Source organism: Canis lupus, chromosome 1 (assembly GCF_048164855.1).
Source record: "Canis lupus baileyi chromosome 1, mCanLup2.hap1, whole genome shotgun sequence".
NCBI lineage: Eukaryota > Metazoa > Chordata > Mammalia > Carnivora > Canidae > Canis > Canis lupus.
Genome location: NC_132838.1, coordinates 8,443,340 through 8,469,106, shown reverse-complemented (window position 1 = coordinate 8,469,106; position 25,767 = coordinate 8,443,340). Strand labels below are relative to the sequence as shown.

General features: G+C 38.5%; 1 long non-coding RNA gene across 5 annotated transcripts in view; it reads right to left on the bottom strand.

Moving 5' to 3' along the window:
- Window positions 1–12,661, bottom strand: part of LOC140630344 (uncharacterized) — a 94,802-nt gene extending 82,141 nt beyond the window's left edge. For all 5 annotated transcript variants that reach the window (XR_012028108.1, XR_012028110.1, XR_012028109.1 and 2 more), the window contains exons 1-2: window positions 12,249–12,661; window positions 9,500–9,765 (exon numbers count right to left, since the gene is read on the bottom strand). This is a non-coding gene — a long non-coding RNA (uncharacterized lncRNA). The remainder of the gene's footprint in view (window positions 1–9,499; window positions 9,766–12,248) is intronic.
- Window positions 12,662–25,767: the final 13,106 nt, after the last annotated feature.

Here is a 25,767-nt window from a genome sequence, read left to right as displayed (position 1 = left end):
TAACAGACCAAGCCCGCATGGGGCTTGCATTCTACCAGAAGAGAGAAATAATCAGAAAACAAGTACTTTCATAATATAAAGTTAGACGCTAATGAGTGCTAGGAGGAAAAACCCAGGCATGGTGAGCCATGTGGTCAGGGGATGCATTACGTGTGACGCTGTATTCAGGCCTCTTTGACGATGTGACATTTGAACAAGAAACGAGACAGAGGAAAGAAAGACGTCTTGCCAAGATCCGTGGAATGAATTTTCTCAGAAGATTAGCTTTATATGGTTTACCTTAAAAGATCAGGACTGTACCTTAGCTAGAATGCTTTTTAACACTTTCTCACGAGTCTGTATTTTGTGGTTTTATTAGTCATTTTGGGGACCTATATCGTCAGCTTAGATTATGTTGATAAAAAACTCCTTAGATGGCAGCTTGCAGATTTCTCTCTAGGTTTGACTTTCTGAGACAATGGTTCACAAAGGGAAGTGGGAGAAGAAACGGGCTCCAGGTGGAGGGGATGTGTGTAAGGTGAAGAATGCATATACTCACAGCACGAAGCTCTAATTTATTGCTAAGTCTGAGTGAATTAATTGCAAAACTAGATATGGAGTGAAGATTCGTTTTGCAGAAGGGGCAGTAGATTAAAAGGCCGAGAAACCCCCCCCTCAGACAGCTATTCTTTTAGTCTCATTTCATAAAGAAATCCTAAACAAATGAGTGCTCCCTTGGGAGAGTTGTGCTGTTGGAAACATTGGTATTTTACCGCAATTGTGTAAATTCCTTAAGAGAAAGTTCCTCCGTAGCAGCCAATACAGCCTGGCTTGGTGCTGAATTACCTGGAGAAAAATCGATAGAGTTTTCATGGTACCCACAAGGTAATCCATATCTTCAGAAAAAGAGGATCACAGTGGCCTGTCTTACTTGGGAGTTTATTCTAGAAGCCAGTCGTTGGAATTTGTTAGAAGCTTGAGGAAAACAGTACAGCTCTTACTTAGCTGGAAGATGAGTCCAGAAAAGGGAATATGCTATATTTTACGTATAATCCATGCAGACAAGGTGCTCGGAGTCTGAGGGACATACGAAGAAGTCTAGGACAGACGATGTTTTAATCTTTAAGTATTGCTTGGTTGTTCTGCCCTTGTGGTGATATGTGAATTTCAGAAGCTCAAAGTTGAGGAACTTTTCCTACTTCTATTATCAGAAAATTGAAATCGTACACCTGTTAGCTACTGTAATTCTGTCCATTGCATATAATCACTAAAATTAAAATAAACTTCTCATGAAAATAGAATCCCAACACAGAAGTTGAACTTAGTACGTTTGAAATTTAAGGCAGTCACTTAATCAAACATATTACTGTCCCCAGTTACAGCCTATGGGAATTCACAGGTGTTCAATTAGCTTCAGAAGGAACCCCCATTGTTTCTTAATGGAAAACTAGAACATATGGAGACTTGCACATGGAAAATAAACATAAATCAAATATAAGAGATACTGAGCATAGTCTAGGCATTTGTCTTTAGTTTTCCAAGCATGCACAATTCTGTGCCAATTGAGCTGTCTCATGTGGCTTGCTATTTCATTTCAAAATAATAATGCAACAGTTTCAACATTTTAGCTTTAACCTTCTCCATAACTAGAGGAACTATTCAAATGCTTTTGATGTGATAGTAGAGTGATTCTGTCTTTTGAGAATGACAATCAGTGCCTTTGTGATTTCACAGTATAAACTATTTGAAAGGGAAAGATGTGGAGGTGAGTAGCCTGTGATGATACTGAATCACTTGGGTATGTTTCTGAACAGTTAGGAACAGAGAGGAAATACAAAGCCAGACTAGAAAGAGTTCTTTTTACCCCAGGGACTTTTAGAGTTTCTTGGTGCATATGGATTTTAGAAAAAAAATTTATTTGGATTTGATTTATTCTTTTGACCTTGACGGTATAGAATGAAGGACAGTTTTACAGTCTTCATATAGCAGAGCTGGGGCAGTAAATGTTCGTGTTCACATGTTGTTTACAGATACCACATTTTATGGGTTGTTTGTAGGCCGCTGGCTCAATCGAATTTTTGGTGAGCATTTCCATTTCCATGTAATTTTGTAAAGCCAAAATATCTGACCTGAAATCACTACATAGATTTATTTTGTCAACAGAACTATGGGAAGCAAAATAGGCTGATTTCAGCCCCATTGTTTTAAAGGCTTATTTTAGTATCTGCCTGTATTCTTGCATTTGAAGGACAGCTACAAAACCCATTGCCTTCTCAGCATTAAAAGGTAGCAGTCATGCAACAATACCATTCTTCATGACAATAAGGACAACAACATCCAAGAACACAATGAGTGAATGAATGACTGCGTGCATGCATGAAGTGACTCGTCTGTGTCGGGGTTTGAGGGACTGTGACAGTAATGATCATGAGTTAGACAAAACCTTGTCTCATGATGGCCCCTAAATTTAAGAACCCCTCTCCTGTAATGTTTAGCCAATTATTACAAAAGTGAAAGCCTTTGGAATCACTCATTTATTTTATATTAATTGTTTCTTCTGCTAATTGGTACTATTGCTTCATTGTTGTTGTCATCATTCTGACCTGCCACTACTTTACATCCAATTGTCTTCATGGAGAGATACTCCTCTTGGTCTGCCTTAGGAGAAACAAATCAATCAGCTGCAGCCCTCAGATAGGAAACATTTGTATGTGATAGGGTAGGCTATCCCACCTCTGCTTCTCATTTGTAACAGCCTGAGGTTTCTCCAGGAAAAAGAGCGTCTGTAGCAAAGAAGCCATGGATTGAATTCAAATTTAAGACTTCCATCTTTCTAAAGTCTTGTTCAGTTTATTAAGTGTCTTGCCTCCTGCTCTATAAGACATAGATGAAGAGATCATGATTTTCCTGGGGGTTTGAAACTCAGGTTAAACAGACATCAGAAGGGGATTCTCAAATGAATTTTCAGTAAGTGCATTGACAGTCTCAGAAATTTCAACTCTAGCAAATACAAGGTTCTTTTCAATTAATGTCAAAACATCAGCTACCTTGCAGGTCTGTTAAACTAAAGTGGGACCTATAGTCTGTGGTTTTCAGCATGGCCCTGTTGGAGGTGAGGTTTAATTGTAGCCAGTTTCTTTGAATATCCATTGGATAATTTCAGAAATATCTTTTTTTTTTTTACCTTCTTACTTGCCCTAAGGTTATTCTGATCTGAAACCTTCTCTTCTTGATTTGCAATATGCTGTGACTGCATCCAAAGTTGACTCAGTAAGTGGTTTAGAAAATCTTTCCCGAGGAAAATAGAGGTTTTCATTCATGTAGTTAGGAGTTTGATGGCAAAATCTACATATGTATTCTTTGTAGGGAAAACAGCTGGAGATTGTTTCCTTCTGATTGTGTCTGATGTGCTTGTTAGGATAGGATAGCTTACATAATTTGTAAAGGATACCGTCCTATCATTGGTAACCTGTGGATGGAGAGAAGACTGCTAAGAAGCAGGTGCTCATCGTGTGTTTTGAATAATTGCATGTTGTCAGCTTTATGGGCTCTCAGAGCTTCCGAGTGTCTGGTACATAGAGGATGATTAATAGCGGCATTGAATTAATGAAAACATGGCAGAATGAATGAATGAATGAATGGATGGATGAATGAATGAAACTTCATAGCACTGTAGCTCATATATTTTTGTAAAATGCCTACTCTTTCCAACTGAAGGCTTAGGGAGGCCAGGTATCTGAGGATATTTGGATAGAAACCAAGAAACAATTCAATAAACAGAAGACAGAGAGGAAGGCATCTGGAGGGAGCCTCTGCTGACACGCCCATCTATTCAGCTACACGCGCAGATAGGGTAATAAGCCCAAAAAAGTATTTTTTTTAAAAGAGTAATAAATATAATTAGATAGGAAGGTACCACCATATAACATATTCAAGAATTGTTTTACACACCTGTTTGGTACAGGTTAATTTGAAGTTAGCTAAGCCAGTGTAGTTGAATGTTCCATTTCTGCATTTGAGAGAATGTAAGAGGTAAGTCACTGAAGGATGGCCCCAGGTGGCACCTTCTGGATCCTCCGTCACGTTCACATCAGGGCCATGCTTCTGTTGGCCACTCCACGCCTGTGATCCAGTGTGGCAGGAATACTAGGGTAGGCTCATTCTGAGATGCAGGACTCATCCTGAGGGTGACTTTCAGTTGAGGACTTGGCTGAACATTTCTTGAATTGCCCTGCAGTCCAATACTCTTTCTATTGTATGTTCCCTTCTTCCCTCTCCTTCTGCAAGCCTCAGACTTGCATTGTGATCTGAATTATCTTCTTGCCTTCTCTTGCCTCTTCCTACAATATGTTTCTTGTGTATCTGATCCCATCTTGGCATCTGCTTCTTGGCCAAGTAATAGAAATGGTACCAAGAATGGTCCAAAAGCTTGGCAGGAAGACAGGGGTTTTGGACTGGCTCAATCACCACCCAATGGGTGAAGAACACATTATGCTGAGTGGTGTGTGGCGCCTGGGTGATCCCCGGAACCAGGAGGTGGCCCAGTTGCAGGGATGCCTTGCAGGTTCCGCGACTCATGAATTTGAAAGACATGGGGAGGGAGGGAGAGTGACAATGCTTACAAAGACAGTGGAATCAGTTGGTTTAGGCTAACTTATATGGATATGCCCTGATGAAGGGTAACAAAGAATCGAGAGCCATTAACTAGCAGGCAAAGACTTGTTATTTTGTAAGAGCCAGAGAGCCTCTGTAGTGGCTTACAAACATGTCATTTCCCCTTGCAGTGGAAGAGCAGATGACTAAGGATTTTATAGAGTCCCAGGGCTTCAGAGACGTTTGAATGCTCAACCAAGGTAGGTCTATGATACTAGGGAAGGTGTAAGATTGGGAAAATGAGAGGCCTTGAAATATGAGGTAGGGACGTCTGGATAAATGCCTCTGAAGATTTTGGCTCTGTAGATCCATGAACCTCAGAGCTCACAGAGGGTCCACCCTTCCCTCCTAGTGGGTACAGGGAAAATGTTGCAGAAATTTCTTTCCTGCTAGGAAACAGATAACCATCAGGAGCTGCCCTAATCACTCCAGGTCCAGGTGCCAGACAACAAGGGACAGCTCCATGTCCCAGAGACCACTGAAATTATTCAAGCCAGCCAATCATAAGCCACTTACCTGGTTTTGCTTGTTCTTTCCTGTAGAAACCACAGTAAAAGCTTTTGCTTACTGTTCCCCATCTCCCTCTGCCTCCTGAAAAATCCCAGGGCTTCCCCATGTGGCCCCTCTATGGCATGACATACCCTCTTTTCTTGAGAAGGGTGAGTATTAAGCTATCTTTTCAATGGCCATCCTTTCCCAACCTGTTGGTCTTGTTATCCTGAAATTTCCCATTAATACATCGTATGTTAAATCAGTGCTAGCCCAATAACTAAAACCCAGCATGACCTAGCTAGAGACATATCAGGCCTGATAAGTGAGGAAGGACACTCTGCCCTGAAGGAGCTGTAAGACTTGGCTTAGTTGGTGTGAGGGGAGCATGCCTAGGGTTGGATTTTAAAATTGTTTGATCAAAGGAGTAGGAATGTAAAGTTGGATGAGTAGGAATTCATTAACTTAAGAGCACCTTCTCAGGCCTTGGAATTTAACACTCTGGCAAGGAACCCACATGATGGGAGTTTTGTAGCTCTTAGAATTCTGGAAAAAAAAAAAAAAGGATGGGCTGTTCTCCATGAGGAGGAAATGCCTGAGTTACTCTGGCAGATGGCAGAGGAGGAAATCAAGAGGCTGAGGGGGGAAGTAGAGAGCAGTTGTGGGTATTTCAGGTAAAGCCAGAAGACCTTGAGAAGGCCCAGAGGATACAACATTCACCAGAGACATTAATCACTCACTGGCAGTTGGGGCACAGCATCAGTAAGAAGCTCAGTGGTGGCTCTCTCTCAGGCCAGGGCTGGCAGGAGGAGTGGTAGCAATGGTAATGGGTCAGTATCACCCATCAGGATGATGGAGTAATAGAAGCCAGGTGGTGAATCTGTTGTGATGAGATTTACTTTGCAAATGGGGTGCTATTATTAAATGTGGACCAGATAGAGTATTTCTAGAACTCTTAGAGGGAGAAGAATCGCTGGCTTACAACCTGATAATAGCACAGCTTGATTACCACTCCCCCATGCCTCCTGTATGGACACCCTAGACTTTGAATGTGTCCCTAATAGCCTCTTGACCAAAGATGGTTAAGATTTGGGACATATAAAAGAGGCTGTACTTGTAAATATTTCAATAAATCTTGCTATATTCTTGCTGAAAATGCCCAAATACTCACTGAAGAAAGGAATCTATTGAAGGACTATGGCCCATTATATCCATGCACCTCCAGCAAGGGCTTATTATTCTCATACTAGCCTTGTAATACCTCTGTCCAGTCCATCTCAAAGACAAATTGTTGTGACTACCACTTTGCACAAGATTTGAGGGCGATTAGGGAGATTTCACTTCCCTTCTTCTGTTATCTCTAATATCATCATCTTCTCGATCCCTGAGACTACTGCTTACTTTCTAGCTATAGAACTATGATCAGCATTCTTTACTATATCCTTTCTCCTAGACTCACTGTACCCATTTGGATTCACTTTGGAAAATCAATAATACACATGGACATTTGTGCCCAAGGGTTTACAGAAGCATCCTCTTCCTTCCCGCCAATATTCAACTATACCTGAACTATTAGAGACATCCAATTTCCCAAGGACTCCACTTTTATACAATATATGGATGTTCTTCTGCTTGTTCTTAAGATTGAGAGTCTTACAGAATCAATTTCTTCCACTTGCTGACATTATAAGTGTATGGGGACACAAAGTCTCTAAGGATAAACTCCAATTTTACCAGACCCAAGTACATTTTCTTGGCCATGACGTCAAATAAAAATTAAGAGTCTCTCTCCCCTTAAAGATTGGAACCTGTTCATGACTTTCTTGGCCAATTAACAAAAGACATCTTAGAGGTTTCTTGGTCCCATAGGATATTGTAGACTTTGGATTCCTAACATTTTTTGGACCAGCTTCTCCTTCCTATAAGCTAATGAAAGCTGACACTCTTGAGCCCTTGTATTATACAGAGTCACTAAAGAATGATTTTTACAACTTAAAGGATTCTCCGATAATCATAAATCTTTCTTTCTATTTGTACATTGAGACAAGTTCTGTGGATTCTAACTTAACAAGAAAATGGACATCCAAGATCCATTGCTTATTATATCTTCACATTTATATCATAACAAAACCTGCCCTCCTTGTTTGCACACAGTGGCAGCAGCTCAAGGTCAACAGAGGGCCCTGCTGACTTAGACTTAAGATCTCCACTTAACCCCATGATCCCTCATACCATTCAGATCTTCCTTTTGACTGAAAACACAGGACATTTTTCTGTTTCTAGAATGTTTCTTTTGAAATCCTTTAGCTTTTACCAGCACACATTTCTATCCATTGCTGAAATACCCTAAAACCTGCCATTCTTCTCCTGGAGTAGGGACTCCTGACTGCTATGAACTTATTTGGAAATTTTCCTTGGTTTTATCTGACCCTTCTTGAAACCCCTTTAGATATCCTAGATTGTGAATTATGTGTAGATGAATCCTGTTTGAGAACTGAACAAGAAAGCTATCAAGCTGGATATGCAATCAACCCACTGAGACTTGTTTAAATCTAACCCTCTCCAAGACATGAAATCTGTGCAAGTTGCCAAAATTGTAGCCCTTACTAAGGCTTGCCAGTTAACTAAGACAAAAGAACAAATGTCTATACAGAAATGGCCTGCCAGTTCGCTGAGATAAAAGAGCAAATGTCTATACAGAAATGGTTTTGGAGTGATTCAAGACTTGGATCTACTTTGGAAGAAACACAACTTCTTGACTGCAGCTGATGTACTCCAGTTAAACAAGGCAACCACATATAAGCAGTTCTCAAGAAGCTAAGGTTCATCTTTTAGCAGATTAATATACTAAACAAGCTATGTGAACACATTCAGGATACCCAATAAGTCCAAAATTCAAAGCCAAAGTGAATTTCTGACTATTGGCATCAGATCTTGAGTTGATTCCAGATTCCACCACCTGATTCTGAAATAACACATTTGGAAAGATCGGATTGTTTGCTTCACCCAGATGGCATCTGGTGGCACCAAGATGGTTATTTGTTCTGCACTGAAAGACTGAGATAAAGTGTCTAAAAAGCCAAGCCATAACCATCCATGGAAAAGAAAATTGAAAAATGTCCTAAGTATTAACAGGGAAACCTTAGTGAGATTACAGAGCACATCTTTGCTGCATGTTCCAGTTGCCAAGCCCCAAACTCTTTGAAAAACTGTAAAAGTGGGGCAAGGACATGGACCAAAACTTCTAGTCATTTAGAACATTTGCAAATGGATTCCCACTTGAGTAACACATCTATTTGTCTTCTTTTAGGGGTTCTCATGTGGCCAGAATGGAACGTAAGAAACTTTGTGTGGCTTTGCCTGTCACCCACAAGCTTCATGGGTCCAACCATGACCAGTCCTCAGAGAAATCAGGAACCATGAATAACACATTAAAATGGAAACTTGCAAAATTCTCTGGGCAGCTACAGTTGCTGTGGCCGAAGGTTTCACTCTTAGCTCCTCGACTATGCAGATTATAACAGGAATTCATAGACTATCCCCATTTGAGCTGGCCACTAGATGCCCATGTGTATGGGGATATTGGCCTTATCCTTGACTCTGTTCACAGGCTGATACAGGCTAATGTTATAAAACTTTTTTAAAAAAGATTTTATTTATTTATTTAGAGAAAGAGCAAGCTTGGGTGGGGGGTGGTGAGTAGGAGGGGGAGGGAGAGAGAAGATCTCAAGCAGACTCCCTGCTCAGCACAGAGCCAGACATAGGGCTCGATCTCACCACCCTGAGATCATGAACTGAGCCAAATCAAGAGTCAGAGGCTCAACCAACTGAGCCACTCAGGTGCCCCAATGCTGTAGAACTTTAAGGCCAAGTTTATTTTCATTAAGCTCATTTGGTTTTACCCAAGGATAAATTACTCTAAACAATGCATGACATTCAGCTTGGAGATGTTCTCTACTGAAAATGAAAGTGATATTAAAGTGCTCTTAAACCTTAGAGGAGGGGTTCTGAGCCACCAACACTGCAGTGAAACTCCTGGGAACTGCGCCTTGGATTCATGTCTCTTTTTTTAAAAGGGAACAACCCACACCCACTTCCTAGACATTCATGCCAATGTAAGATCAAACACTGAGAATCTCTAGGGCTCTCCAAGAACACATGACATCTTAAAGTAGACATCTTTCTCCAGAACTTCAGATCCAAACCCATTGCGAGCAATTGATTACTGGCTCCTTCTTTATCTTTTTCCTTTTTTTTTTCCGTGTCCTAGTATTTTCCTTCTCTGACATTCTTTAAGTTTCTTCCCCTATTCATGTCATTTTGGGTCAGTCCATATTATATGGAAATCTATTCATATCAGGCCTTCCTTTCTGCATACCTGGCTAGAGATGAGATTTCTCTGATCAGACTGGATCAGACTGGATCTTCGTTAAGAGGCATTGTCCAAGGCTTACTAGTAATCTCATGTTAATGCTTTTCTCCATAGTTATGGTGGTGTTTTCTCCAGAGGCTGTAATGCTTTTATGCAGTCACCCACTCATCAAATGACTGAAATTCAACTATGAAGTCACAAGAAGCTCTGATGGCAGTCATCAGCAAAGAGGCCAAGACTGCTGCTGTTGACCAGTGGTATAGACAAGTATCCTGAAAACAAAAATGAAAACAAGATATGGTTAAATGATGAGACTTGAAATCTCAATGGACCAACAGGAGAGAGAGAGAAACTCTGAGTGCCTGAACTCTTCCCCTCTGAGCCTTGTGTGGCTCGGGACCCTGTGACCATTCCTCCTCAGCTCTCCTGGCAGGTCCTGCGAACATAGTGCCTACACATGTTGATGAGCTGCTCAACTGAAGACTCTCAAACCACAAGAATCATTCTTCCTTCTGCTGGGTCCCATCTTTGATAAACTAGCTTCTGAAACAAACTGAAGCAAATCTGTTTCAAAGTTCCATATCTCTTTCTTTCTTCCTTAAAGCAAAACGTACCCTCCCACCCCAACCACCCAGGGTCTGCTCGAAAGACTCTCTTAGCCACCTCCACTTAACTTTGCCTAACTAACTCCTACTCATTCTGCAAATCTCAGGATTGCAAAGGCCATGCTTTTGGTAAAGCTCCTGGCCTTGTTACATGCTCTTTTCCTTATGACACAGGAAAAGATACTAATTTGCAGGTAATCTTTCAGTGTGATTATTTGATTATTATCTTTCTTCCCTAATAAACTCTTAACATTCACAAGGGCATGGACTGGATTGGGTTTGGAACCATTGTCTTCCCAGCCACTAAGCACAATGCTTGGTGTGTAGTAGCTTCTTGGTCAAATGTTTGTTAAAAGGTTAAAAGAATGGAATGAACAAAGTATATGAATTAATTCCTTCAGAACAGTGGGCAGGAATGATTTAATCTATGGAACCAGTAGATCTCAGATGCCTAAAGTATACATTTCTGCCTTGTCTCTTTATCAGAGGTGACTCCATCCTGTTTTGTTTCATGATTTACTTCATTTACTTCATTTCTTCTCATGGAACAGCATTCTGTGTTTAGATTTGTTAATATATATAATCAGATATCCATCACATCTTGTTGCTCTGAGAGCTCAGACTATTTTATTAGTGAAGGAGGAAGAGATAGAAGAGAAAGGGAAAGAGGATGAGAGGGAGAAGGAGCAACGTTCATAATAAGAACTGTTTAGAGTAGAAAAAACATATTTCCTTATTGTATTATTTTTGGAGGTAGTTTGACTTAGTTTATTATACACTTAGAGTTATCCTAAGTTACAGTTTGGCTGAAAGAGATCTGAGTTTTGCCCGATTCGGCAGGGCCTCAATTAGTGTGTGATGTGTTTTCTATGCCCTTTTAGAGGGAAAATTGTGAGCTGTCGTAACATGGCTCTAAATGGAAAGATAATGTCAAAACTTCTTATAAAGCACTGTAGGACATTTCAATTCTTTTAGCAAGAAAGAGCACAAATTTAATTATGGATCAAAATGCCTTCTGCATCAAGTAGAGAGAGGTGGATATTGGAAATCCTGTGGTGCTACTTATTTTTCAATGTGACAAGAAGCTAGAAACCTAAATATCCAAGTGATTCAATTTATGTTTGTTCCCATGGTTTCTAGTATGTAGGAATACTTCACACAGTTCTCTCTGAAAATAAAAAGGTTAATGAATTTTTCTGACAATATGCAAATATATTTAAGCCTGTTTTTATGGCCTCAGGCAACACCCACAAACGCACACATTTGTAACCCATGGGGTGCTGGTAATTTACTGCCAATACCACACTTACTAACAGTGAGGTAACACATTGTCACATATTACTTGATTATATCATTCCTGGAACGAAAGGTCTGGAAATAGAGCCTTCTATAATAGCATCACATGCTAAACCCAGAGGTGGGAAAACAAATATCGAGACAGAGAATCTGCTTTCACTAGTCTTCAGCAAATGTCTTATCTGTAAAATTAAACCTCATCACAACACTGCTGTCATCCGCTGTTTTCCTATGGACAACCTTTAATTAATGGAAGCTATTTTCACTGCTTTTAACATTTTCTATCTTAGATTACGAAGAAAAATGACATGAGTTTATTATCACATTAGTCAATATGAACTTATCTATTACATCGTAAAGACTTGGAGGTCATTGATGAGTGACTTAACCACTATCAGGCTTCAAGAATAAGGCTAATGACACATTCTCCAGCCTTCATTAGACTGTAATAACTCAGATAAAGGCAGCTAATGAGTAATTTTTTTGAGTTATAGTGAATGAAAATAATCCCAACGTGAGATTGTTGGCTTTACTTATGATGCAGAATGTTTGAGAGTGTATATCTGAAAAATATCGCTTTACAGAATTATTTTTATACCTAATTTTTCAGTTTTGAAGGAAATACGACTTTTCAACTTGCCTCAATAACTGTAGGTGTCATAAGCAGAATGGCCTGTCAGAGATGTCCACAACCTAATTCCAGAACATGTGAATATGTTGTGTTACGTGGTAAAAGAGACTTAACTTATGCAATTAAGTTAATGGACCTTAAAATAGAAAAATTTTCTTGGACTGTTTGGATGGGCCCAATCTAATCCCATGAGCCTTTAAAAAAAGCACAGGATTTTCCCTACCTGGACTCAAAAGATAGGAGAAGGTAGTAGAGACGTGGAAGAGACATTTGAAGTATGAGAAGGACTGACTGGACCCCTACTGTTGCTGGTTTGGAGACAAAAGGGATGACAGGATGAGGGATACAGGAAGCCTTCTGTATCAAGGGAGATTCCTGGCCTGGCCACCAGCCAGCAAAGGAGGAGCTCAGCCACAGCACTGCCCATAGCTGAATCCAGCCAACAACTTGAAGGAGCTTGAACTGGGGTGTTCCCCAGAGCTTCCACACAGCATTGCTCACACCTTGATTTTGGCCTGGTGAGCCTCCAGCAGAGGATTGAGCTGCTCCATTATATACTGGGATTTATGGTTCATAGCACCCAGGTGGACAGGAGCCAGGGGAGAGACTGATACAGGTGAAGTGCAGAAGCAGGAAGGGAAGTTATTGACTGGCTACAGCGCCAAGCATCGCCAGCTCTTTGTGACTGGTTGTCAGCATTTTGACTTCATAACCTGGAGGCATTCGCAGGCTTAGACTTGGATTTGCTTATGTAGGCTGCAGGGCATCACACCCACTCAGTCTGATGGCCTCCTGGATTAATTAAGCACACAATAATCTTGAATTTTAAGATTTAATGAACCGAGAGTCTGATGAAATGGATCGACGTGTAAAATATTTTATGGAAAATATCTATCCACATATATTTTAGTTTCAAGGGTTCATTTTCTATGAAATGTTCCAATTTCTCAGCAGGAAAAAAAAAAAAAGCCAACCTGAGAAGCTAAAAGCTTTGAACTCTATTGAAAATCTTGAAGGAACATATTCTGAGACAGTTTTAAACTTGGCACAAACGTGTCCTTCCATCTTTTGCCTTTACTTTCTTTGTCTTGCCCAACCAGGCAGAAAAGCCCTCTCTGGAAAATTGGACGCCATAGGTAACCCTGTCATGCTTCCGTTCATCTCACACCTGCTGCTGCAGAGAGTCCTTCTTCCTTATTATCTCCGCAATGGATTTTGTCCTTGAACATTTTGTTCAGTGGAAGTATAAAAAGAGGCAGGCTGTTGACAAAAAGGATTTTGTTTTTTTCAATTGGTCCTTTTAATTTAAAAGGGAGGTGTGGAGAAGAAAGTGATTCCTTTGCTTGATTTCCCTGCAATCCCACAGGACTGAATTTAGTGCCTATAGGATCAAGGTGGGCATCACTTGTGATTTCTAACTCCTCCTGTTGTGGTCCTTTGCACTAAGAGTGTTCAGTAAAGGTTTGTAGAACATGTGAATGATGATATGAGTAGTCATTTATTGCAAGTTTTCAGGGGCTATATCACTGAGTGCTGAATATCACTGAGTGCTGAAGTCCAATTTTTATGCAAAATTTTTTTTTACATACATTTGTAATAGCATTGCACTGTGCTGGCTCACTATATGTAATATCTCATAATTTGGAGTACTGTGTCTGTACATCACAGGAAGGAGGTTGTCCTGTATTTCTTGTCTATAGAAACCTGTACCTGCTCTTGCTCTGCAGATAATACAAAGACCTCTGAAGTGTGGGGTTTAGCCTAAAGCTGAAAGGGCAGTGACTCTTTGAGCTGTCATCATTTCTGCAGGCCTTGGAGTGGTGCAGCGATGTGTCATCACTCAGGGCAAATGGGGGACTTACACTGGGCTGTGCTTGTAGGTCATCTAATACTTAAGGTATGCCCCAGTGTGCTATCTGTAAAACCAAAGAATCCTACCGGCTGGAGAGCTAGCCAGAAATAGTTTAATTTTTAGAATATACACAATACATTAAGGTTTTTTGATTTAAAAAAATAGATATTTCTTTTGAAAAAATTTGAGGCTGGGGTTCTAATATTCTGGGAAGAATAACTGTGAAATTTGACTTTTTAACTTCACCAGAGCCACTTTCTTCAAAGAGTAAAAGAGTTTCCCTGAGATGATTATATAAAAATTACCTTCTGTCTTCTGTATTCTTTATTTATGGATCTTTCTCATGACCCAGAATGCTTAAGAAGCTGTATCTGAAAAGAATTACATTATGAAAATATTTTATAATTAATTCTTAAGATTTGAATGAAATATCACTTCTCAGTATGTTACGGGCTGAATTGTGTCCCTTTCAAAATTCATATGTGGAAGTTTCTAAACTCCCAGGCTCCTCCTAATGTGACCTTCTTTGAAAATACAATCGTTGCAAATATAATTAATTAAAATGAGGTCATACTGGAACAGGATGAATCCTTAATCCAACCTGATGGTGTCTTCATAAGAGAGGAAATTTGGACACAGGCAAGCACACAGAGAGAATATCATGTGAACCTGAAGACAGCCATCTACAAGCCAAGGAGACAGACCTCAATCGGACTCTTCAAGGAACTAACCCTGCTAGAACCTTGGTTTCAAACTTCCAGCCCCCAGAACTATGGATTCTCTATTCTGTTCCATTGATCTATGTGTCTGTTTTTGTGCCAGTACCACACTGTCTTGATGACCACAGCTTTGTAGTACAACCTGAAATCTGGCATTGTGATGCCCCCAGATATGGTTTTCTTTTTTTTTTTTTTAATATTTATTTATTTATGTATGATAGTCACAGAGAGAGAGAGAGAGAGAGGCAGAGACACAGGCAGAGGGAGAAGCAGGCTCCATGCACCGGGAGCCTGATATGGGATTCGATCCCGAGTCTCCAGGATCACGCCCTGGGCCAAAGGCAGGCGCTAAACCGCTGCGCCACCCAGGAATCCCCCAGATATGGTTTTCTTTTTTAAAATTCCCCTGGCTATTCGGGGTCTTTTCTGATTCCACACAAATCTTAAAATAATTTGTTCTAACTCTCTGAAGAAAGTCCATGGTATTTTGATAGGGATTGCATTAAACGTGTATATTGCCCTGGGTAACATTGACATTTTCACAATATTAATTCTGCCAATCCATGAGCATGGAATATTTTTCCATCTCTTTGTGTCTTCCTCAATTTCTTTCAGAAGTGTTCTATATGGGGGATCCCTGGGTGGCGCAGCGGTTTGGCGCCTGCCTTTGGCCCAGGGCACGATCCTGGAGACCTGGGATCGAATCCCACATCAGGCTCCCGGTGCATGGAGCCTGCTTCTCCCTCTGCCTGTGTCTCTGCCTCTCTCTCTCTCTGTGACTATCATAAAAAATATATATATATATATATATGCCATATTGGTATGAGATTATTAAAAAGAAAAAAAAAAAGAAGTGTTCTATAGTTTTGAGGGTATAGATCCTTTACCTCTTTGGTTAGGTTTATTCCTAGGTATCTTATGCTTTTGGGTGCAATTGTAAATGGGAGTGACTCCTTAATTTCTCTTTCTTCAGTCTCATTGTTAGTGTATAGAAATGCCATTGATTTCTGGGCATTGATTTTGTATCCTGCCACGCTACCGAATTGCTGTATGAGTTCTAGCAATCTTGGAGTGGAGACTTTTGGGTTTTCTATGTAGAGTATCATGTCATCGGCGAAGAGGGAGAATTTGACTTCTTCTTTGCCAATTTGAATGCCTTTAATGTCTTTTTGTTGTCTGATTGCTGAGGCTAGGACTTCCAGTACTATGTTGAACAGCAGTGGTGAGAGTGGACATCCCTGTCTTGTTCCTGATCTTAGGGGAAAGGCTCCCAGTGCTTCCCCATTGAGAATGATATTTGCTGTGGGCTTTTCATAGATGGCTTTTAAGATGTTGAGGAATGTTCCCTCTATCCCTACACTCTGAAGAGTTTTGATCAGAAATCGATGCTGTATTTTGTCAAATGCTTTCTCTGCATCTAATGAGAGGATCATATGGTTCTTGGTTTTTCTCTTGCTGATATGATGAATCACATTGATTGTTTTACGGGTGTTGAACCAGCCGTGTGTCCCAGGGATAAATCCTACTTGGTCATGGTGAATAATTTTCTTAATGTACTGTTGGATCCTATTGGCCAGTATCTTGTTGAGAATTTTTGCATCCATGTTCATCAGGGATATTGGTCTGTAATTCTCCTTTTTGGTGGGGTCTTTGTCTGGTTTTGGAATTAAGGTGATGCTGGCCTCATAGAACGAATTTGGAAGTACTCCATCTCTTTCTATCTTTCCAAACAGCTTTAGGAGAATAGGTATGGTTTCTTCTTTAAACGTTTGATAAAATTCCCCAGGGAAGCCATCTGGCCCTGGACTCTTGTGTCTTGGGAGGTTTTTGATGACTGCTTCCATTTCCTCCCTGGTTATTGGCCTGTTAAGGTTTTCTATTTCTTCCTGTTCCAGTTTTGGTAGTTTGTGGCTTTCCAGGGATGCGTCCATTTCTCCTAGATTGCCTAATTTATTGGCGTATAGCTGTTCATAATATGTTTTTAAATTATGAGACACGAAATGTCTCAGTAAATCCACCCAGTTTGTGATGTTTTGCTTTGTTATGGCAGTCCTAGAAAACAAATGCACATTTTTTTTAAACCCAGTTATCCACTTGCCCCAGTACATGTGTGGTAGGCAGAAGGCCTCCCAGCAGTGTCCACAGCCTGATGCCCAGATCTGTGACTCTGCTGTGTCACATGGCAGAAGGGGCTCTGTAAATGCAGTTAAGGTTGTGAACCTTTAAATGGGGGAGGTTATTTGAGTTATTCGGGCTTTTCATATAAATGTAATGATCCCAAAGCCACAGAAAAATTCTACATGCTCAAGTTGTTGAATGGTGCTCCATTTTATGTGTCATCTGAGACAGAAAATCCAGCAGCTTTGAGGATCCCTGGATATCATGTGATTTAACATAACAATCACATGTCTTCTAAGGTCAAAATGTTATCTTCCATTATTATCATTACTTCTATAGATTAAAAGGCAGCATGAATTTCATTTGACATTTCAAGGGATATCAAAGATGGTATGAAATTTTTGTATGCAAAGATTATAGGTTACCAAGAATGAGGACTCCTCTTTAGGTGAATCTGTTATGTTTTCAGATAGACTGTGTATGAATAGGAAAGCCCCCCCACTGTTGTACACAGCATTTAATTTTCTTTAGGAAATCAAATTTCACATAGGTAGAAACCTGTATTTCTTACAAACAGAAATAGTAATTTCAGGGCTTTAAAAACATTTTTTATTTAGAGGCTTTTCAAAGTGATTGCTTTCTCTTAATTCCTGTACCTTGTTTATTTTTCCACATTGATTTTTAAATGCTTCTAACATTTTACATTTTTTGCCTTGTATTCTGAGCCCAGTAATTGTCCATTTTCCTCTTACCTCTCTGTCAAATCGGCTGTTATTTTCAAGCCACTAACCCACACACTTACAGTTGAACCTTTTGCATTTCCTCAGTGCCTGAATGTGTATCTCTTATGCCATAAACCTGAGACATGTCTTTTGAAGCACACAGAACACCTTTTATGTCAGGAAGTTGGTCTGATGTTCACGTCTCTGTATTGTAGATTGCTAACAGAGCCCTCTCGTTTGTGTGTGCAGGTGTGAGAATGGGTACATGTGGCCCAGTGTTGCATTTTAAGAGTATTCGTTTAGTGTCATCTGTTTTCAATACTTAGCCTTTTACAAGAAAGGATAAACACAGTCCTTTTAAGTGCATTGATTACTGATTAATTTTTTAAAAAATCTCCAGTTGGGTCTAAATCATTACAGGGAAACTGCATTCTTTTTGTAAGAAGACTCCATTTCTGTGTGATTGGTTTTGATGATATCAATGGAAAGTATCCATATTAGATGGCAGGTAAATACACTCTGTGCTTAGTTTACAGAGTTATGAATTTGTCTTTTTTGTCAAGCTTAAGACTGGTCTTTGAGAGCTGTGGAGGCTTGCCCTGGAGTCCCAGCCTCCGAATTAAGAGATGCCCATCCAATGAGCGTGACTAGCTGTGCACCATCCCTATCTTCACAGACTTATGGAGGGCCCCAGAAGTCAGGCAAGGAGGCTGCTGAGCAAAGGAGGAAGGAGCTCCCTTTGCTTCGCCATGTGGTGGCAAATTAATATATTTGGAGCTATATAAAGGAGGTTTTATAGATATCCCACTGATATGAGAATTAATTCATTACTTGTGGATTATTAATGCATGCCCAGCAAATAGGTTTTTAAGACTGTTAAGAAGAGGAAAATATAGTGGCTAATTAAACTTCCCTTGTCCTTTTTAGATTTCAGTTTGTACCTTAAAAAAATGTGTTGTGGATAAAAAAGGTCTTCTTTAAAAAATGAAGATTTCAAATGGACAGTTTTATAGAAAAAAATCACTTTAAAAGCTTTATCATGTTAGTGCCAGAGGAGAGACTAAAGAGTAGATTTCAATTTTCATGGAGCTATCATCAACTAAGGAGGGCTAAAAAGAATCACTACAATTCCTCAGGTTTTATAAAAATCTCATTTAAAATTCTAAGGTATTTTACATGGGAAAGAAAAAATATTATTCATATGCAAAATAAAGAGAAGAAATAGGTGATATAAATTTACTTAATCTGATTTGAGACCCACTTTATCTTTTAGCTGCATTTGAGATTTGAGGCTTTAATTCCCATCTCTGTCATTGATTCCCCTAAGACTCCAGCAAGCCTGCAGGTCCACAGCTGGGCTATAAGATGTCTTTGAATAAATTAGAACAAGTTCTTCCTCTGGGTGCCCGCAACTCTGTAGGTACAGAGCCTGGTGCCTCTGTGAAGAGACAGCACTCCCAAAGCAGTGTGAATGGCTTTCTATTGGTTTCAGCACTGCTCACCCTTCAGTATGGTCTTCTGCATTGATGCCTTTGGGCCATGCCTGGCTGGTCAGGAGTGCCTTGAGTTTATATTATTATGCCCATTCTCCTATGTTGCTGCCAACCTCCTGATTCTTTCCTGACCCTCTACCTACCTCCTTACTCTTAAAAAAAAAGTTATGTCAGACCTGCAGCTTGTTAGTCAGCTGTCTATATTTCTACACACAGCTGTCATTAGAATCCTCCCTTGTTGGGGGTTACTTGGTTGGCTCATTTGTAAAGTGTCTAATTCTTGGTTTTGGACCTCAGGATCATGACCTCAGGGTCATGAGATTGAGCCCCAAGTTGGACCTTGTGCTCACTGTGGAATCTCCTTGAGATTCTCTCCCTCTGCCCATCCCCCCATTCACGTGTGCTCTCTTTAAATCTTAAAAAGAAGAATCTTCCTTCAGAAGAAAGATCTCAAATGGAAACAGACATATCTACAAATCAGCAGAGGACATCTATGCCAGCTCGTAAGAATCACCAGATATATGAGGGGACCCAAAAGCATGAAAGAGAAAAATGAAGACGAACAAACAACAAAGCTGGTTCTGCAGAGACAGAAGTAATACAGAAACTAAAAAGAGCTAAAATAAAATAAATCAACTTAAAACATTTCTTTCATTAATATATCCAGAGAGATGTAAGAAGACATTACAATCATTGTAAAAAGGACACAAAGGATAAAATTAATCATTTTCCATACCAAATCGAAAAGAAAGAGTTCATAGAAATTAAAAAATAAATTTGAGTAACTTCCCAGACTGTAGAGCAGTGAGATGAAAAATGAAAGTATTAGACCATTATGCAGTACAGATGTAAAACAGATTTTATTGGAGATAGGGGGAATTTTACCACAAGAGAAGTAATAGAGTGTATGTAACCCCCTGCCTCTCATTGTCCCTTATCTAGGCCAGATGTCGGTGGTCTGCATGATGATGGTCAGTGCTGTGGTGAAGAAGGGCTGTCCCCTAATGTCCCATATATTTTTAAGTGCAGCAAGAGAACATCTGTTTGAAAATCAATCTAAGAGTGGAAGTTCCTTCATCACGTAAGTAGTCTTACCAGCAAGGAGGGTTCTCAGGAGCGCACCAGCTGTTGTCATCCTATGCCTCTGTTGAACTCACTGTGACATCCTTAGCCTGTTTTCTACCAAGCTAACAAAGCAGAGAGGATATGGACCTCTGTAGTCATCTAGATAGTCTCCTCTCAGAGACATTGGTGATTTGGAGATACAGTATCTGACTATAAGAATTCCATAATGAGAGAAGGAAGAGAATATGGATAAGAACACATATTCAAAGAATTAAAAAGTAATAATTTCTTAGTATTACAATGAAAGGGCTCAAATCTTACTGAGTCTAAAGAATGAAGAAAGTGAAGATAAACCCAGATTAAACTTGTCCTTAAGGTTTTTATTTATTTTTATTTTTTTTATTTTTAAAGATTTTTATTTATTTATGATAGTCACACACAGAGAGAGAGAGACAGAGAGAGAGAGGCAGAGACACAGGCAGAGGAAGAAGCAGGCTCCATGCCAGGAGCCCGACGTGGGATTTGATCCCGGGTCTCCAGGATGGCGCCCCGGGCCAAAGGCAGGCGCCAAACTGCTGCGCCACCCAGGGATCCCAAGGTTTTTAAAATAATAAGGATATAGAGAAGTTTCTAAAATGTCAGGAAGAAAAATAAACCATAAACAAATTTGGTTACCAATACAAGAGTGAGAAGAATGAGACTGAAAACAGACTTTTTATCTCCAAAATTCAGTAAAAGAAGGTAATAGAGCAATACCTTCAAAATTCTGAGGAGATCTTATTTGGAACCCAGGTTTCAAACGCAGCTAAGTATCAATCAAGGCTGAGGCCAGAGAAAACATAATTTTAGACATCTGAGTACTTAAAACACTTATTACTTCATGTCTTTGCTTAGAAAGTCAATTAATTCCACTAAAAAAATGAAAAGTAAATAAAAATGTGGGCATGAGATTAGGAAAGAATGGGTCCATCCTACTTGGGAATTTCTAGTATGGTAGTTCATAGCAGTACCAGAGTTCGGTCAGAGAAATTAAAGCACACAAAAACTCCAGGAAAAAACAAATGGCCAAGCCAAAGCTATGGTCCAAGTACAGTGCAAACTAAATTGTGTCATAATTATGTCACTGATAGAGGATAACAAAAGAAAAATTCATTTGACAAAGTACTAGTACTTTGTTTTTCATACATCTCAGGGTCATGGCATTTGAATGTGGAAAAGGAAGTGTAATCCTCACATCATGAATAACCCAAATAGTGAATATTTACATAATCATAATAATGTAATTCTGTTTATTGGTCTTTCAACTTGTAGTATCAACCTATAAACTAAGCATAGAGGCTTGATTGTGGTGGCAGAACAAAATATCCATGTTTTCAGCTTTGAAAGTATAACAAGTCCAGTTGTGCAGAAAGCAGGGGTGAGGGGGAATGGCATGGAAAGTGGATAGAATGGTAAGGGTGCTAATATTCTCAACATACAGAGTGGAATTTGAATGATGTCAAAAATCAGTGGAATGAGAAATATTTAAATATATTATTCAAAGCTACTCTGGTAATTAACAGAAAAGTTTATATCACTATAACTATGAAACTTTACAGAAAAGAGAGAGTATGAATCAGTATAATGAGCAATATATTTAATGTTTATAGTGGGATGTAAGATGTTATTAAAATTTGGAAATGAAGGTATAAATTTATTACTTAATGTTTTGTGCAAACTATAAGATTTTAAACAAAGTGTTAAGAGTTTGTCTCTAATGAATGGTGTTGGGATGGTGAGATCTGGAGAAGAATCGGGAAAAGGACCATTTTATTATGAACTTTTCCTTCCATTTGATTCATTAAGTGCATATATTACTTTGAAATCAAATATGAAAAATCACTTGAAACTACACTTAAATTACACTGAGAGTGTAAATGTTTCTATAAACATGGAAACAACCTGGTTATTCTTTAGAATGTATCTTATTTAGTGTATTTTTAGTATTTTTTAGCATGTGATTACACATACATAAGTACTGAATTATTAATGTGAAGTAGTCAAACAATTTTGATAAAATAAAAGTTCCTCTTAACCCTCATCCAGTCTTATTCACATGATAATCTTCTGTGGTTGGTCCTATAAGAACACTTTCTATATACTTATATTACACACACACACACACACACACACACATATATATATATATGTACACACAAAGAGCAGCTCCTATAATTCTGTTTTATTTTTGTGCATAATTTTAACATAAATAGACCACTCTGAATATTGATATGTAACTTTTTAAAAAAACTACCAATATGTCTGAGAGAGATTTTTCAGGTCAGTGTGTATAGATTTGCTTCATAATGCATTCTTTTTTGTGCTCTCATTTTCTCATATCTAGGAGCAGACTTTCTGGGCAATGGGAGACATGGATTCTAAACTTTAGGTTTGCATTCTCTCATAGAGTATTTGAAAATGCCTGATTCCTCAGATCTTCACCTACAAAGGGAGAAATTAATGTATTATAATACTACATCAGGGTATTATGACTATAATTACTATTTAATTTTAAATTCTTTGCTATATTTTGTTTTGTGAGATATGATTTCTCATTTTCTGGGAGTACTTAAGTGATTTTCTGAGCAAAGATATGGAGGGAAATGAATGTGTTTTTTTTTGTTTGTTTGTTTTATTTATTAGAGAGAGTGAAAGATAATGAGAGAGAGAGAGTAGGGGAAGGGGCAGACTCCACACTGAGCATGGAGCGCAATGAGGAGCTTGATCTCATGACCCTGAGATCATGACCTGAGCCGAAATCAAGAGTTGGACACTCAACCAACTTAACCAACTTAACTAACCACTTGACCACTTAGGCACCCCAGGAAATAAATATTTTGAGTACTCAAGTGTCTGAAATCTATGACAATACATTTCCATTTTAGATATAATGGAGAAAATTAAAGAGGAATGCAACTCACCAAAGCTGACACAAGAAAGTCTAATTCTATATCTAAGTAATTGAAATTATTAAAGTGAAAAGAGGGATCTCATTATATATTCTGGATAGTAATCTTTTCTAATACATGTTTGAAGTGGTTTCTACCCAGGTGTTACCTGAATTTTAGTACCATTTATTTAATGTTCTCTGACATATGGAAGTTTAAAAAATTTATGTAGAATATGTCAGATATTATAGTGTTCCTGATGGATCTAATTGATCTCTCTTCCTGGGAAAATAGAAAAGTACGTGGTCCGGCTACCTTCCATTTCACCACAGCCACATGACTCTCTTTGTCCAGTGACAGGTAATCAGGAGTGACACAACACTTCCAGGTGAAAGAATTTGAGTCCTTTATGATTCTCTATGCCATTCTTCCCCTGGAGCATTGACCAAGGAGGTCCTATATTCTAAATGGCATGGCTATTAAATGAAGGAGAAATTGATACAAATATAAAACAAATAGTAAGAATGTGAATTTAAACCTACTTATCGATGAATTACTTTATAAACCAATTAAAAATGTTAATCTCAATAAAAAAGCAAATCTGACTATATATTGTTTACTAGAGCGATATCTTAAATATAAGAAACCAGAAAAGTTAAAAATGAAAGGATAGAAAAACATCTTCAGAGAAATGTTAAGAGATACCTGGTGTGGCTATGCCAACAAGCATAAAGGTTGTGATTTCATCATGATTAAAGGGTAAAACAACCAGATGATCTAACAGTTCCTTATTAAAATAAACCTAATTACATATCTCAAAGAATATAAATATATAAAGAAACTTATATGAAGCCCAAATTGGCCAAAATAAAAGGGAACATATAGAAACCCACATTTGAGCGATAACATAAGCAGATAAAATATTGAAAGGATATAACAAAACTCAATGTCTTGATTAGTAACTTGATTATCATATATAAAACACTGCACACAGCAACTAGAATGGATGCTCCCTTCTGGTCCCCAGGTATTATTTATAATATTTAGGGCCATAAAGCAAACAGAGAGATTTTAGACACTTAATATCTGCAGAGTGTTCCTTGACCACAGCTGAAATAAGCTAGACATTAAAAAAAAAAAAGCTAAATAGGAAATATCAGATGTCTTTTAAATTAGACAGTTCATCCCTAAAAAAATAAAAAAAACACACAATGAAAATGAATTGACAATTAGAAAATATTTAGAACTAAAGGATCATCAAAATTATGACCCATCAAAACTTATGATATAGAGCTAGAACTGCACTTGGAGGGAATTTATTTCCTTAAATATATTAGAATAAAGGAGAAGTTGAAAATCAGTGACCTACATATTTGTCCCAAGAAATTAGGAAAAGAGCAACAAATTAAGCTCCAAACAAGTATACAGAAGAAAATAATAAAAGTAAGGTAAACATTTGATGAACTAGAGAACAAAATTGAAAAGCTAATACCAACAGATAAAATGCTGTTTTTTTAAACAGACTAACAAAATTAATTGGCCCATAACAAGACTAATAGAAAAAAGGTGAAAGTACAAATTACTAAAATTGGGAACCAAAAAGTGATTATTTCTATAAATCTTATAGAAATTGCAAATAATGTAAGAAGAAATTCCAAACAGTTCTATAATAACAACATTTTAATTGAAATGAAATATAGAAACTTCAAGAAGAATGAATTTTATCAAAACTGATAAGAGTTTCAGAGGCTTGAGTGGCTCAATGGTTGAGTGTCTGCCTTGGGTTCAGGGCATGATCCCGGGATCCGGGATTGAATCCCACATCAGGCTCCCCTTGAGGAGCTTGCTTCTTCTGCTGCCTGTGTCTGTCTATCTTTCTGTGTCCCTCATAAATAAATGAATAAAATCTTTTAAAAAAATGATGAGAGTTCAAATAATTCTGTATTTAAGTAAACGAATCTAATATAAATGAAAAGAGGAAATGTTTAGAAGGTCAGTAGATTACAGTCAGTTGAAGGGGCATAAGATGTTACAGTTGAGAAGCTTGGGACCCAAAGAATGAGTTGTTTCTTGCAAGAATGAAGGTGACTAGCGTCATGGAGTAGGCAAGACTGTAATGCCCTCTCTGGAATTTGAGGGCTCTGAGGTATAAACACATGAATGGCCTTTTTTAGAGCAGCAAGGAAACTGTGCCAATAGAAGAAAGTTCTATTTTAATTAAGAGAAAGAGAGGAAATGTCATTGAAGAAGTTTAGAATGTCTGGAAATATCTCAAATTCAGAAACTTGTAAGTTAATTGTGAATATACATATTATTAGAAAATTTTAATACAGATTGTTAAAGAAAGTGACATGGAAATACTGTATTTGAATAAAAAAGAATTCAATTATACTGTTTTGAAATTTACTTTATGACTTTTTCTTAATTGTCATTGAGCACAATGGACATCTCTAACCATATCAGTTCTCTTTCCTCTTCCCCAAGCCTCATCCCATCCAGAAATATGATTATTGAAGTATATTGCATTGAAATGTGGGCTGGGATTTAGGTGTCAGATATACACATTCATGAGGTAATGAGTTTTTAAAAAGACTAAGAGTTTTTTGTTTTGTTTTTAAAATTTTTTTATAGATGGTGTGAAAACATCTGCTCTCCCAATGTGAAGACTCAGTGAGTATAGCCACATCAAAATAGCTCTGGCAAAATTTCAGGTATTCCTATTGAAATATAAGATTGGAGGGGGGGAGTGGAGAGGAGAGTTAAATCAGCTGCCCTACTATTTTTATTTCCACTTTTTCTACACCCCTGGCAGAAAGAAAAACAAAAACAAAAACAGGTGACCTGGG